This window comes from Solanum pennellii, chromosome 6 (genome assembly GCF_001406875.1).
Source record: "Solanum pennellii chromosome 6, SPENNV200".
Taxonomy (NCBI): domain Eukaryota; kingdom Viridiplantae; phylum Streptophyta; class Magnoliopsida; order Solanales; family Solanaceae; genus Solanum; species Solanum pennellii.
Window position 1 is genome coordinate 19609711 of NC_028642.1, and position 14232 is coordinate 19623942.

Consider the following 14232-nt stretch of genomic DNA (forward strand, 5'->3'; position numbering starts at 1 on the left):
ATACCTCCTTGGCGAAGGTTGATGAACTCCACCACTTTTGCCTCCCTCATCTCCCTAGGAAAGAATTGATCAAGAAAAGCCTTCTTAAAGATCTCCCAAATCAAAGGACCACCTCTCAAGGGCCTATTATCCCTCCATTGCACAAATTATGATTATGCAACGTCCTTGAGTTGATAGGTGGCCAACTCGGCCTTCTGACTTGTGGACAACCCCATACCCAAAAGTATTTTAGAGACTTCATCGATGAATTCTTGGGGTCTTCATCAACTTTAGACCCGTATATAGTAGGAGGGTTCATCCTAGTGAAGTCCCTTAGACGGGAAGCCATAATAAAGACTTGTTGATGAGGACGGGGCATAACCTCCCAGTTTGCTTGAGTTTTCATAGCTTGGGCTTGATTCTTGGACGCTTGTGCTTAAGTGGTGATAGCTTGGGCCTTTTGAATAAGAGCGGTTCTTATATTCTCATCCGTCAAAGAAGAAGTATTGACCAGTGCTTGCTCCATGTTAGCACCTTCTTTTAGTGGAGGAACTTGATCACCGTGCAGAGGAGCTCCCGCATTGGAAATTTCCTCTTCAAGTCTTCGAGCCGCATTCCTTCAAGTGTTCATTCTTCCTATAAGCACACAAATATAGGATTATATGAAAAAGCACACCATAAGTATAGTTTATCATCACGATATAGGATTTCCAAGAAAGAGAGAGATTCCTAGGCATCACATAGGTCCCAATTCATAAATGTGGCGCACTTCACAATTATGAATACAAGCCTACATAGACGTGGTAGAGAGAGAGATAACTCAATGATATTTAACCTCATGCTCTGATACCAAGTTTTCACATCCGAGTTTACCCCTAGACGTAACCAGCGTCATCATCCTCTTTGAGGACTAAGACTAGCCCCTTAGTCTCATGTCATTACATTCATAGGTTGAAAATGCGGAAAAAATTAAAACTCTATTACATCTACTTGGAGGTTTACATAGACCTCTACATACACATAATATAGTCGTATCGAGTATACATAGGCCCTTCGTATAGGAAGGGTACATAGCCTTCTACTTTTATTGCACATTATTATATAGAAAATATCATACTCATCAAAGTCGTCTTATCTCATAACCATCTATTTGGAGTATATCAAATTTGGGTATAGCCCTTACATTAACCCAACACGACCACATATAGGTCATACAAAATTATAGTACTCAATTGAAAAGGAAAGAAATGAAAGAGTCTTAAACTCATAACAAGTGCGTAAGCTAGATAGTGGCATTGCCCTCGGAAGTTGAGGACCTACCCCACTTGGATGAATAACGAATCCAAATTTTCTTCAATATTTCCTTCCAAAACACTTCAACGACCTGAACCTAAAAATGTTGGGTAAAAGGAAAGAAAATGGGGTTAGTACTCTACATGTACTAAGTATGAGACCATATGCACATATAATGTCAAAACATGCTAAAAAGAAACTTTTAGTCAAAACATGCCATTTTACAAGTTTAAAAGTCTCATGCATAACCAAGCAGGTAATACCAATAAACCAAATATGCTTAACAACTCTACCAAGTAACATGTATCCCAACATACTTGAACCCATGATTTACTACAACCTTACCATCAAGTAATGACATCACAAATAGGGTGAAGAATTAATCACATCATATTAAGCAAGACAACTACTCATGAATCCTTATCAAGTCAATAAATTCAATGACCAAGCAAAGCCCCATAACCTTACTTAATCAAGTAACTTCAACAAGAAATCATTACCAATGTCCAACTTCACATATTATAACATTTAGATATACATTTCATCTTATGTTAACAATATAACCCAATACATACTCATAAGTGCACTTACCAACATATAGTATCAACAATGTGCAAGTTCATAATGTACATATCATTTATCATTATAACATAAACATACATAAGAACGTCCTCCAAAGACTCCCCTCAAGGCTAACTAGTGCAATGATTAGGTAGAGTCTCATACCCCTACCTAGACTAAGCTAGACTCATTAGGTTATCCAAGCTAGACTCCAATCTCAAGAGTAATGTAGTGCTCCTACCTTCCCTATGTGGGAAGAGACACTCCTCAATCTAGTTCACTCGGTGCTAAGCTAGAGTCCCTTTTTGAAATATCTTTAAACCATTATTTATCAATCATAGCTTAGTTTAGGACATAGGGTCTACCCCTTGTATAATCATCATCATCAATAGCTCAATAATAATTCTATGAGTATAAGTCCTTTCATCACAATTCATATAAGGGAGGTTAGCATATTACATATCATTTCATAATAAGGCACATTGGTATACATCACCACCCTTATAATCTTTACATCTTAACAACCTCACAACCATAATCAAGACATTTCAATTCAACATCATACCACCCTATCAATCCTAATATAAGGCATACTCCAATATACATCATAACTTAACCACAATTAATCACAATTGGAAGTAAAGATAGAGATTCTAAGACTTACCAAGTATTCCTCATAGTTCATCATTAGGCCTTACCCTAAAACCTCAGATCAATCCAATTTATACGTTCAACATGATAATTCAATAATCAACATGATAACAATACTAGAATAAGAACTATAGCACAATTCAATACAAGATCATAACTTAAAATAAGATGCCTAGGTCAACTCACCTTCTAACGTAGATCATCTTCTCAAGACTTGCAGGAAGGAATAAAATTCACTCCAATTTTGTTAATGATTATTGTAACTACATCATTTTATAGTGATATAACCCATAATCAAGACAGTTGAATCAATCACAACCCAATTTACATCAATATCAAACTTAGGGTTATAGATAAAAGATCACATTCTTCAATTTGAATCAAAACATTACAATTGATCATAATCAAGTTCAATTACATGTTAATTTATTCATGATATGCTAAAGGAACCATAAACAACTCAATTCACAACATCAATTTCGTAACTGGATGAAACCCATATGAAAACTCAACTTTTGAAATCCATTTTGAATGAACCCTTTGAGGAAAGAGTCTCAAAGGTGAATTAGATCACATACCTTAACGTTTGATGGTGGATTAATGGTGAATTCGTCCCTTTTCATCCCTCAACCCCCTTTCCTTGCTAAGTCTTCAATGGTAAATTCAAGTAGAGAGAGAAAGAAGAGAGAAGGAAGAGAGTTTGTATTGAGAGGTTAAATTAGATTAATTGGGGTTGGGACCTTTATATTGGAGTTAAATTAGTTAATTAGTCTTCCCTTAATCCCTAATTAACTACTAAAACACTTAATTAATTAAATGAACTTAATTAAAAATGTGCAGGGAACTCCAGACCCTCACAGACGAAACCCCGCCAACGGGTCGTTTATGAGTCAACGGACTGCGCCCTTTTCCATCTTGCACTTTGTTAGTAAGTTCAGAGACTGTCCAGGCGAGGGGCTTCCTCGAATTGTATAAGTTTGGGATGCCAGTGGCATCAACGCTCCGTCGATCCATATACGGGTCGTCCCTTGTCCCGTCGATGCACACTGCCTAGGCAGTGTTGCCTTAACCTACAGGGGTCCTCCTCAAGGGCCCTTGGTTGGTCCTTGGGGAGTCGCACCCGAAAGTTTCGACCATGAAACAACTCAAACACATATTACCCCTTTGAACCAACTTCCGGATGTCATGGACGTTCTTGGACGTTTTGGTTCTTTAACTTCCTAAATGACCTATATTCATTAAAATGGACTTTAAAATAGTACTTAGACCTCATGGCACCTATTTTAGGCTCTAAGACTCGTCTTGGATTTTCAAAGTGTTACATCTTGGTCCGACATCTAGATAATTTCACCCCGCACCTTGTTCCGGTTACGTGTATATAATTTACTAACTCTTACCATTACCTCATATTAGACATCACATCGATGTATGACTTAGTTTACACCCTCGCACCAATCGACACTAGTCTATTATATAGTATCACATTAAATCTATGTTGATAATTCTTTTCTTATTAACTACCTCCTTGGTTCGGCAAATAGAAACAAGGAGATTTCTAACGTGTGCACTCATTAAAAAAAACTTCTAAGAGAAAGATTTATCAATGCATGCAAAAACACTATCCAAGAATTGCTTAATTACTAGTCATACTTTGTTAATCTCTCATGGTTCCCACAACCGTAGTTGTGGATTATGTTACCCATATTAGCAAAAAACACAATACATATTAATAGATAAAGAAATCATGAACTTAATTAATAAGATTAGGAAACCCAGAAATTGCACTTGAATTGCAAACCAAAAGCTACAAAACCAAATCCAAAAATTAATTATTTGCCAAAGTTACAAAAACTTATATCCAAAACATAAACTATAATAGTAGTTGTAGCTAACCCCCAAATGAGGTTTTATGCCTTATTTACAGAAAATAAAATCTTAATAAAAAAAGGAATTCAAATAAGGAAAATTTGTCACGATCGGAATCTAGATACCAGACGAGACCGGCGTCGTTGACCTCATAGAGGTCCCAGACAAGCCTACATACGTCATGTTACTTCATCTAGGTTAAATTTAGCGGAAAATTTAATTTTTTTGTTACTTACCAGTAATATAAAACATTCTACTTAAACTCATGAACGTTCTTAATCAACCATCTAACATTAAGATCATCAAATGAAAGAAATAGTTCAATAATGCATTAAGTGTATACTTGCCAAAATGGCACCAATACAATGTCTGAAATAAAATGGGAAAGAAACGCTAGTGGAACATACTCCACTATCTCAATGCTATAACTAAGCTAGATAATAACAGTAGATATCCACGAAAGCATGAGGGCCTACCAACTCCGGATGAAAGCTCCACGTCCGGATAGCTGCAACGTCGTACTGTAAACTCTAACGTCCACCTGTGCTTGCACCTAAAAGTAGATATTGTATGGGATTAGTACGCACTTGTACTGAGTATGGGTATATGCAAGAACACACCAAGAACATGCATGAGTAAGAATAGCTATTTCCTAACAACGTGATTTATAGAAAGTCGAGTCAGTGAACTTGCCATATTTGGATTAGGAAAGTCAGGGGACTTACCAAATTTGGATTAGGAAAGTCATGCCATGAGAGTAACATGCATCATCATAAGTGTTATATTGCACACAGCACATAACATCTTACACATAGCACATAACATATTGCATATAGCACATAACATCGTTCATATCATTCATTCATATGCCATAAGACCTTGGAATCATGGACTTGACATTAAGACTTCCCAAAATGAGGGCTCAACATATGGGACCTCAACTAGTGATCCTTCTTTAGCAAACACGGAGTTTGTTTCATTCATTCATACATACTTCATTTCATTCATTCATAAGCTAGTATAAACACCAGTTAGACCTAGGATGTAGTTTAAGACTTTCATCAGGTTCGCTGTGCAATGGACAAGAATGACCTAGTGTCATTACTTAAGCCTATCTCACCTCATGATTATCCTATCCTAACACCTTTGATATCACTCATTTCATTATGTGCATCATTTGAGGTTGGCCTCATTCACTCATTGTGAACTTTAACCGACATAGATCATGTGAGCATCATGAAATCCAGTGTCTGCGCCACACCGAAAAGAGCTTGAATCACCGGCCAAAGTGACCCAAAACATGCTAGCGTATATAGGGAATTGAACCCTGCTAGATCCCTAGTTGGCAGTATAGGTTCAAAGACTAGGAGATATAAGAAGACCCATACCCAGCATGCCAGACAGTCTTATCTCATGAGAGTTACGTGAACATCCACCCTTCCCGAAAGAAGGCATCACCGCTCATAGATATCCTATCGGTGCTCAGTATAAAGTTCAATTTCATTCAACTCATACGTCATGGAAGCTGGCTTCTATTATGAGGACATCATAGCTCAAAATAGATGATTTCTCATCTCATCATTAGTATTAAGTATACATTAATCTCAATACTTTCATTAGAGTGTTCATAGAGACTGGTCTCTTCATTAACTTTACACTCTCATAGGTGAGTAAATTTTGGTAACATTTACTTAGGCTCATTTGAGATTGCCCTTATATTTCACATTAGCCTCTTATCATGTTGTCACCACACTCATTAGCTTTAGCACATTTTCTCTTCATAATTACTCACCCCTTTTTACGTGAATGTTCATATCATCATATGTCAATACACTTGGCCATTTAGTGTGTTCCACACTCTTACTTAACCCTTCTAGGATTTCATCATTTCGTTACATACATCTTAGGTTCATTTACTTTTACACGAATGCTATACTTATGGGTCTATACATACAAGCCTTGAGGCTTCATTCTTAGTTCATTTAAGTGATTCGTATCTTCCTAAGATTTTGTGATACAAGACTTATGTATCTTGTATGTATGCAAAGATCATCGATTTCGATCTATGTAGGCAGCATTATTTGACCATTTATTCACCTATGACTTATGTATCAATACGAAAATGGGGCAAGGGATTCTGATTTCGAATCCCTTGGACAACACTTACCTTTTGATTTAATTTAGTTTGACCCACAAGGCTTGAGGACCCAAAATCGAGCCCCAACGCCTTCTTTTCATTTTCCCTTGATTTCTCTCATTATTTTTTTCGTTCATTGGGACTGAGAGGATGTGGGATCGAACCCCCACAACCTTATTTTCTTTTATTTTCAATTTTCCTTAAACCATTTTTGTTTTGACCAAGAGAGTGTGGGATCGAACCCCCACCGCCCTACTTTAATTTTCTCCTTGATTCCTTTTTTTCTGACTAGAGGTCATGGGTTCGATTCCCGCACGCCTCATCCCTTATTCTTTTCTTTTAATTTTCCTTAAATCTGACCGAGAGGTGGTGGCTTCGAATCCCACTCCTCTCATTTCTTTAATTCTGTTTTAGTTTTAGCGGAATCGGCTAAGGGCACTCGGGTTCGAATCCCTCGTGCCTCACTCCTTTTTATTTTAATTAATATATCTTTCTTATAGTTAGGTCGGGTTCAATCCCTACTGACCTCACATATTTTAAACATTATTTTCTAACTCTTCTAAACTTCAAACATTAGCCGAAACTAAGCTAACACAATGCTAGAAATTTGGTTATGATTTCGAGCTCCTTTTCATCAACATTTACACGTTAGTTCTTAGGATAATTCATGGATCATTTAGTATATCTTTAGGTGCATTTTCATGAATTCATTTAGCTAATAGTTTTCACTCAAAACAGCCACATTACACTTCATATGAACATCATGATTTACACACATTCTTGCACATAAAATACAGGGATTTAAACATGCCATTTCATGCTCTAATCCGTGACCAATAGTCACAAAAATGCATCCACACAATCGTATAGCACATTTCTGGAAAACATCTTTCATTACACACATAATCCCAAACATACATACATACACATAATCATCATGAAAACACGTTACATCCCTAAACTCTACCAGCAAACATATCCAACCTACGAATCAATGGGATCTAGTGACAGGGACATGCAACAGGGAACAATCCTAGTTTTTTTTTTATTAGAATTGACTGAATCTTAAGGGTCTCTTGGGAAAGGGTCCAAGAGTAATAAAACCTATACCTTATTTTTATTTTTATTAAACACACGACCTACTGTCAAACACCCTCTCCAAATCACGTTCAAGTCTCGAACTCCAACACCACCTGACGGAAAACTCCTCCCTTTGCCTAATATTTTTGCTTAGCGTTTGTATATATCTTGATTATATTTTTCGTGTGAGTTCTTACAGTGTGAAGAACTTTTGTTGTGTTTTCTGTTCTTGTAATTTTGTTAGGCAGAGAAAACGTGAGAAGAGTGGAGAAACGTGAGAGAGATGAGCGTGAGAGAGTAGTTTAGGATTAGGAGTTTTAGTTTGGGAATTAGTCAAACTAGGACTCCTTATTAATTTAAAAAAATTTTGATTTAATTATCTTAGTGAAATGAACATAAGGCCCTTTAAAAAAATCCGATTATAATTCTCAATTTAAATACATTTAATTGATGCTTCCATTGAGGTTCGAACCTGGATGGAGTGACCACCGCAAAATGGGTGATTTCGGGCGACCCGACCTGAACCGTCCACTTAATTAAATTAATTAATAAATTAATTAATTCCTTAGGGTAATTATGATATTACCCTTCGCCTAAAATAGTCCATTTTACCCCTACACCCTCCAAACCTAAGATTATCCCTTTTTAAGTCCAGTACAGACTCATCCGAGCAAATCTTCGTATTCGAGAGCCCTTCATGGCTGGACCCAACCTTTTCTAGCTCACCTAAATCCCTAAGTTAGTTGGCTTGGCTGTATCAAGGGTTCAGAGGTCTGGTTCTATGCGCATCAATCCGTGTGAACCCGGTATAATCATAGGCATTCTAGACACATTAAGCATTATTTAGCATAGCCATTTTAGGGTTGTTACATTATCCCCCTCCTTAGGAACATTCGTCCCCGAATGACACTACTAACTATCTAGTGTAATTCCAGTCAGATCATAACATAAATACTGTTCACAAACAAAGAATACCAAAAAAGAATGGAGATATAAGGAAACCTAGACTTAAGAATAGGAAGTCTAACCTCAAGGGCTGAAAAGATGAGGGTAGCATGATTTCATATCGGCCTCAGCCTCCTGCATAGCACCCTCAACAAGATGATTCCTCAACAATACCTTTAATGTGGCAATCTCCTTGTTCCTTAGCCGCTTGATCTGTCTGTCTGAAATCTCAAAAAGTTCTTCGTCATAGGACAAGTCTTCCTCGACCCCCAAACCTTCAACAGGTAGAATCGATGTTGGATCCCCTAGGCATTTCTTTAACATAGAGACATGAAAGACTAGATGAACAGAAGGTAACTCTGCAGCAATGCCAACTCATAGGCCACCTTACCCACACGGTGTAGGATATCATATGGCCCGACATACATCGGACTCAACTTCCCTTTCCTGCCAAACCTCATCACCCCCTTCACAGGAGATATCTTCAAATAGACATGGTCATCAACATCAAAATCTAAGGTCCATTTTCTGTCGTCTGCATAAGACTTCTGTCGACTGTAAACAGTAGCCAACCTGTCCCTAATCACTCTGACCTTCTCAAGGCCTTATGAATGATCTCTAGACCCAAGATGAATTACTCTCCAACCTCGAACCACCCAACTGGAGACCTACATCTCCTATCATACAGTGCCTCAAACGGTGCCATCCCAATGCTGGAGTGATAGCTTTTACTATACGAGAAGTAAATCAAAGGTAGATGGTCGTCCCAACTACCCCTGAAGTGAATCATACACTCCCTCAACACGTCCTCCAATGTTTGAATAATGCGCTCTGCCTGCCCATCAATCTGAGGATGAAAGGCAGTACTAAGCTTCACCTGTGTGCCTAAGCTCATCTGGAAGGATCTCCAGAAATGTGAAGTGAACTAAGCTCCTCTATCTGAAATGATAGAAAAAGGAATCCCATGCCATCTCACAATCTCATCAATGTAGAGTCTCGCATAATCCTTGGCTCTGTAAGTAGACTTTACATGGATAAACTTGGCAGACTTAGTCATCCTGTCCACAATAACCCATATGGAGTCATGCTATCTCCTAGTCTTCGGAAGACCAACCACGAAGTCCATATTAATGGCCTCCAATTTCCTAGTCGGAGCCTCAATAATCTGAGTAAGACCGCCAGGCTTAAGATGTTCTGCCTTAACCTGTTGACAATCAGGACACTTGGACACATATTCTTCAATGTCCTTCTTCATGCCATCCCACCAATAGATCTGCTTAAGATTATGATACATCTTGGTGGAACCTAGATGTATGGAATTTCTGGAACCATAGGCTTGTGCAATGATCCTGGTCTGCAAATCATCCAAATCTGGTACACACAGCCTGTCCTGGTACCTAAGTATGTTGTCACCTCCCAAAGTAAAGGACACATTCATCTTTATCAGCACTGAATCCTTTAACTCCATCAAAACAGGATCAAGATGCTGACCCTTCTTGACTTCAACTACCAAGGACGATTCAAAACTAGGATGAACTAAAACACCTCCACTAGTAGAGTCAACTAACCTCACACCCAGTCTGGCCAATCTGTGTACATCTTTCACCAACTCCTGCTTCCCATCCTCAACGTGGGCTGTACTTCCCATGTTCATCCTGCTCAAAGCATCAGCAACAATATTAGCCTTACCTAGATGGTAGTGAACATTCATGTCATAGTCCTTCAACATCTCCAACCATCTCCGCTAACATAGATTCAACTCCCTCTGTGTGAACACGTACTGTAAGGTCTTGTGGTCTATGTACACATCCAAGTGCACTCCGTACAAGTAATGCCTCCACAGTTCAAAGCAAAGACCACAACTGCCAACTCTAAGTCATAAGTGGGATAATTATTCTCATGAACCTTGAGTTGTCTGGACGCATAAGCTATCACCTTACCACCCTTCATAAGAACACATCCCAAACCAACCCTATGTGCATCACAATAAACAGTGTAATCCTCACCACACTTAGGCAAAGTAAGCATCGGTGCTGAAGTGAGTTTGTCCTTGAGCTCCTAGAAAATCTTCTCACAAGTCTCCTCCCATTTAAACTTGACTTTCTTCTTCGACAAAGTTGTAAGTGGGGCAACAATGGAATAAAAACCCTCCACGAACCTACCCATTTATACCCTATCTCATTTGGCAACTGAAACCTCACCACCCTAGTTTGATAGTCTATGGTAGCATAACACTTATGGGGAAAATCCATACCTAAGTTATTGAATGCTTTTTATTGGCGAATATCTGATTTACATATTAGTAGGTTTGTGCACATGCTTGAAACCTACTAGCAGCTTCACATTAATAGACTAAGGAACTCCTTTCTAAACTAGTCTCATCAAAACATACAACATAAATAAACACATAAGTCACATAAGTCAGCAACCAACATGATGACACCAACATATTAACTTCATACTAGTGCATAAAACCATACACATGAAAAAATAATTTAGGCTACACACCTGAGACATCACTAGAGGTGTCTTCCCCTACACCCCTAGACTTGAGTGCGAAGAATCGTTGCCTCCTTGGAGCCTCTTCACTAGGACCATTTGCTGAACTTTATCCTTCCCTTTTTCTCTACCTCTCATATACTGACAATCCTTCATCATGTGACCCGGTTTGCTACAACTATAACAAGCGTTAGAGCCCCTCCTACACTCTCCTACATGAAGTTTGTAGCACTTCCTACAAGGTGGCCTCTCCTGAGGTGTATCTACTTCATTGTTTCTCTTAACTCTGGGCTCGGAATTCCTATCATAGCAACCCTTGAATGAACTTGACTCCCCTTGGTCCCTTTATAAACCTGGGCTTATCTATGATTTCAGTTCTACTCTTCTTTGAAAAATTCTCCTCAGCTTGCCTTGACCTGTTCCCTACCCTAGTGTGCTTCCTCTTCCTGCTTTTTTCCACTTGTTGGACATGTACCATAAGCCTGGAAAGGTCCATGCTATCATGCAGCATAGGTGCCCTACACTCTTACTCAATATCCTCAGCAATCTTTGATCCAGTGTAAACGGGAGGATTCATTCTCGTGAAGTCCCTTAACATGTTAGCCATGGTGCTGGCAGGTGGGTTCTCCCTGGGAACACATTGTTGATCCTCCTGGGTTGTCATAGCCTGAGCTTGTAAAGTGATGGCTTGGGCCTTCTCTAACAAGGTTGTCCTCACTTCTCAATCTCTCAACCCAGTTGTGTTAACAGGCATCTCCATTCCAGCAGCTGGAGCCTGGGAGGAACTTGATTTACCCCAGCAGCTGCTCCTCCAATCTCTCAGCCTGCGTTTCCCCTCCTATTCATCTTTCTGAATCTCAAGAGTTGATTTTCGATATGCTCTTAAAACCAAGAAATCATACATTAAAGAAGGCACGATAACATCATAAGAGAGAATTTTCCTATGCATCATACAGTCTCTAAATCAGGATAGCGGTGCACTTCACTACCATGACTTAGAAATTACTTGATTTGGTTGATGTGAACTTATTATCCTCGGAAATTAAACTGACACTCTGATACTAAATTTGTCATGACCGAGATCTAGATCCCATATGAGAACGGCGTCGTTGACCTCTCAAAGGTCGCAGACAAGCCTATATACGTCATCGTTACTTCATCTAGGTTAATTTTAGCAGAAAATTTGAATTTTTTTGTTACTTACCATTAATATAAAACATTCTACTTAAACTCATGAACATTCTTAATCAACCATCTAATATTAAGATCATCAAATGAAAGAAATAGTTCAATAATGCATTATGTGTATACTTGCCAAAACGGCACCAATACAATGTCTGAAATAAAAAGGGAAAGAAACGCTAGTGGTACATACTCCACTAGCTCAATCATATAACTAAGCTAGATAATAACAATAGATATCCACGAAAGCATGAGGGCCTACGAACTCCGGATGAAAGCTCCACGTCCGGATAGCTGCAACGTCGTACTGTAAACTCTAACGTCCACCTGTGCCTGCACCTAAAAGTAGATATTGTATGGGATTAGTACGCACTTGTACTAAGTATGGGTATATGCAAGAACACACCAAGAACATGCATGAGTGATAATATTTATTTCCTAACAACGTGATTTATAGAAAGTCGAGTCAGTGAACTTGCCATATTTGGATTAGGACAGTCAGGGGACTTACCAAATTTGGATTACGAAAGTCATGCCATGAGAGTAAAATGCATCATCATAAGTGTTATATTTCACACAGCACATAACATCTTACACATAGCACATAACATATTGCATATAGCACATAACATTGTTCATATCATTCATTCATTTGCCATAAGACCTTGGAATCATGGACTTGACATTAAGACTTCCCAAAATGAGGTCTCAACATATGGGACCTCAACTAGTGATCCTTCTTTAGCAAACACGGAGTTTGTTTCATTCATTCATACATACTTCATTTCATTCATTCATAAGCTAGTGTAAACACCAATTAGACCTAAGATGTAGTTTAAGACTTTCATCGGGTTCGCTGTGCAATGGACAAGAATGACCTAGTGTCATTACTTAAGCCTATCTCACCTCATGATTATCCTATCCTAACACCTTTGATATCACTCACTTCATTATGTGCATCATTTGAGGCTGGCCTCATTCATTCATTGGGAGCTTTAACTTTAACCGACATAGATCATGTGAGCATCATGAAATCCAGTGTCTGCGCCACACCAAAAAGAGGTGGAATCACCGGCCAAAGTGACCCAAAACATGCTAGCGTATATAGGGAATTAAACCCTGCTAGATCCCTAGTTGGCAGTATAGGTTCAAAAACTAGGAGATATAAGAAGACCCATACCCGGCATGCCGGACAGTCTCATCTCATGAGAGTTACGTGAACCTCCGCCCTTCCCGAAAGAAGGCATCACCGCTCATAGCTATACTATCGGTGCTCAGTATAAAGTTCCATTTCGTTCAACTCATACGTCATGGAAGCTAGCTTCTAGTATGAGGACATCATAGCTCAAAATAGATGATTTCTCATCTCATCATTAGTATTAAGTATACATTAATCTCAATACTTTCATTAGAGTGTTCATAGAGACTGGTCTCTTCATTAACTTTACACTCTCATAGGTGAGTGAATTTTGGTAACATTTACTTAGGCTCATTTGAGATTGCCCTTATATTTCACATTAGCCTCTTATCATGTTGTCACCACACTCATTAGCTTTAGCACATTTGCACTTCATAATTACTCACCCCTTTTTATGTGAATGTTCATTTCATCATATGTCAATGCACTTGGCCATTTAGTGTGTTCCACACTCTTACTTAACCCTTCTAGGATTTCATCATTTTGTTACATACATCTTAGGTTCATTTACTTTTACACGAATGTTATACTTATGGGTCTATACATACAAGCCATGAGGCTTCATTCATATTTCATTTAAGTGATTCGTATCTTCCTATGATTTTGTGATACAAGACTTATGCATCTTGTATGTATGCCAATATCATCGATTTCGATCTATGTAGGCAGCATTATTTGACCATTTATTCACTTATGACTTGTGTATCAATACGAAAATGGGGCAAGGGAACCCAATTTCGAATCCCTTGGACAACACTTACATTTTGATTTAATTTAGTTTGACCCACACGGCTTGGGGACCCAAAATCGAGCCCCAACGCCTTCTTTTCATTTTCCCTTG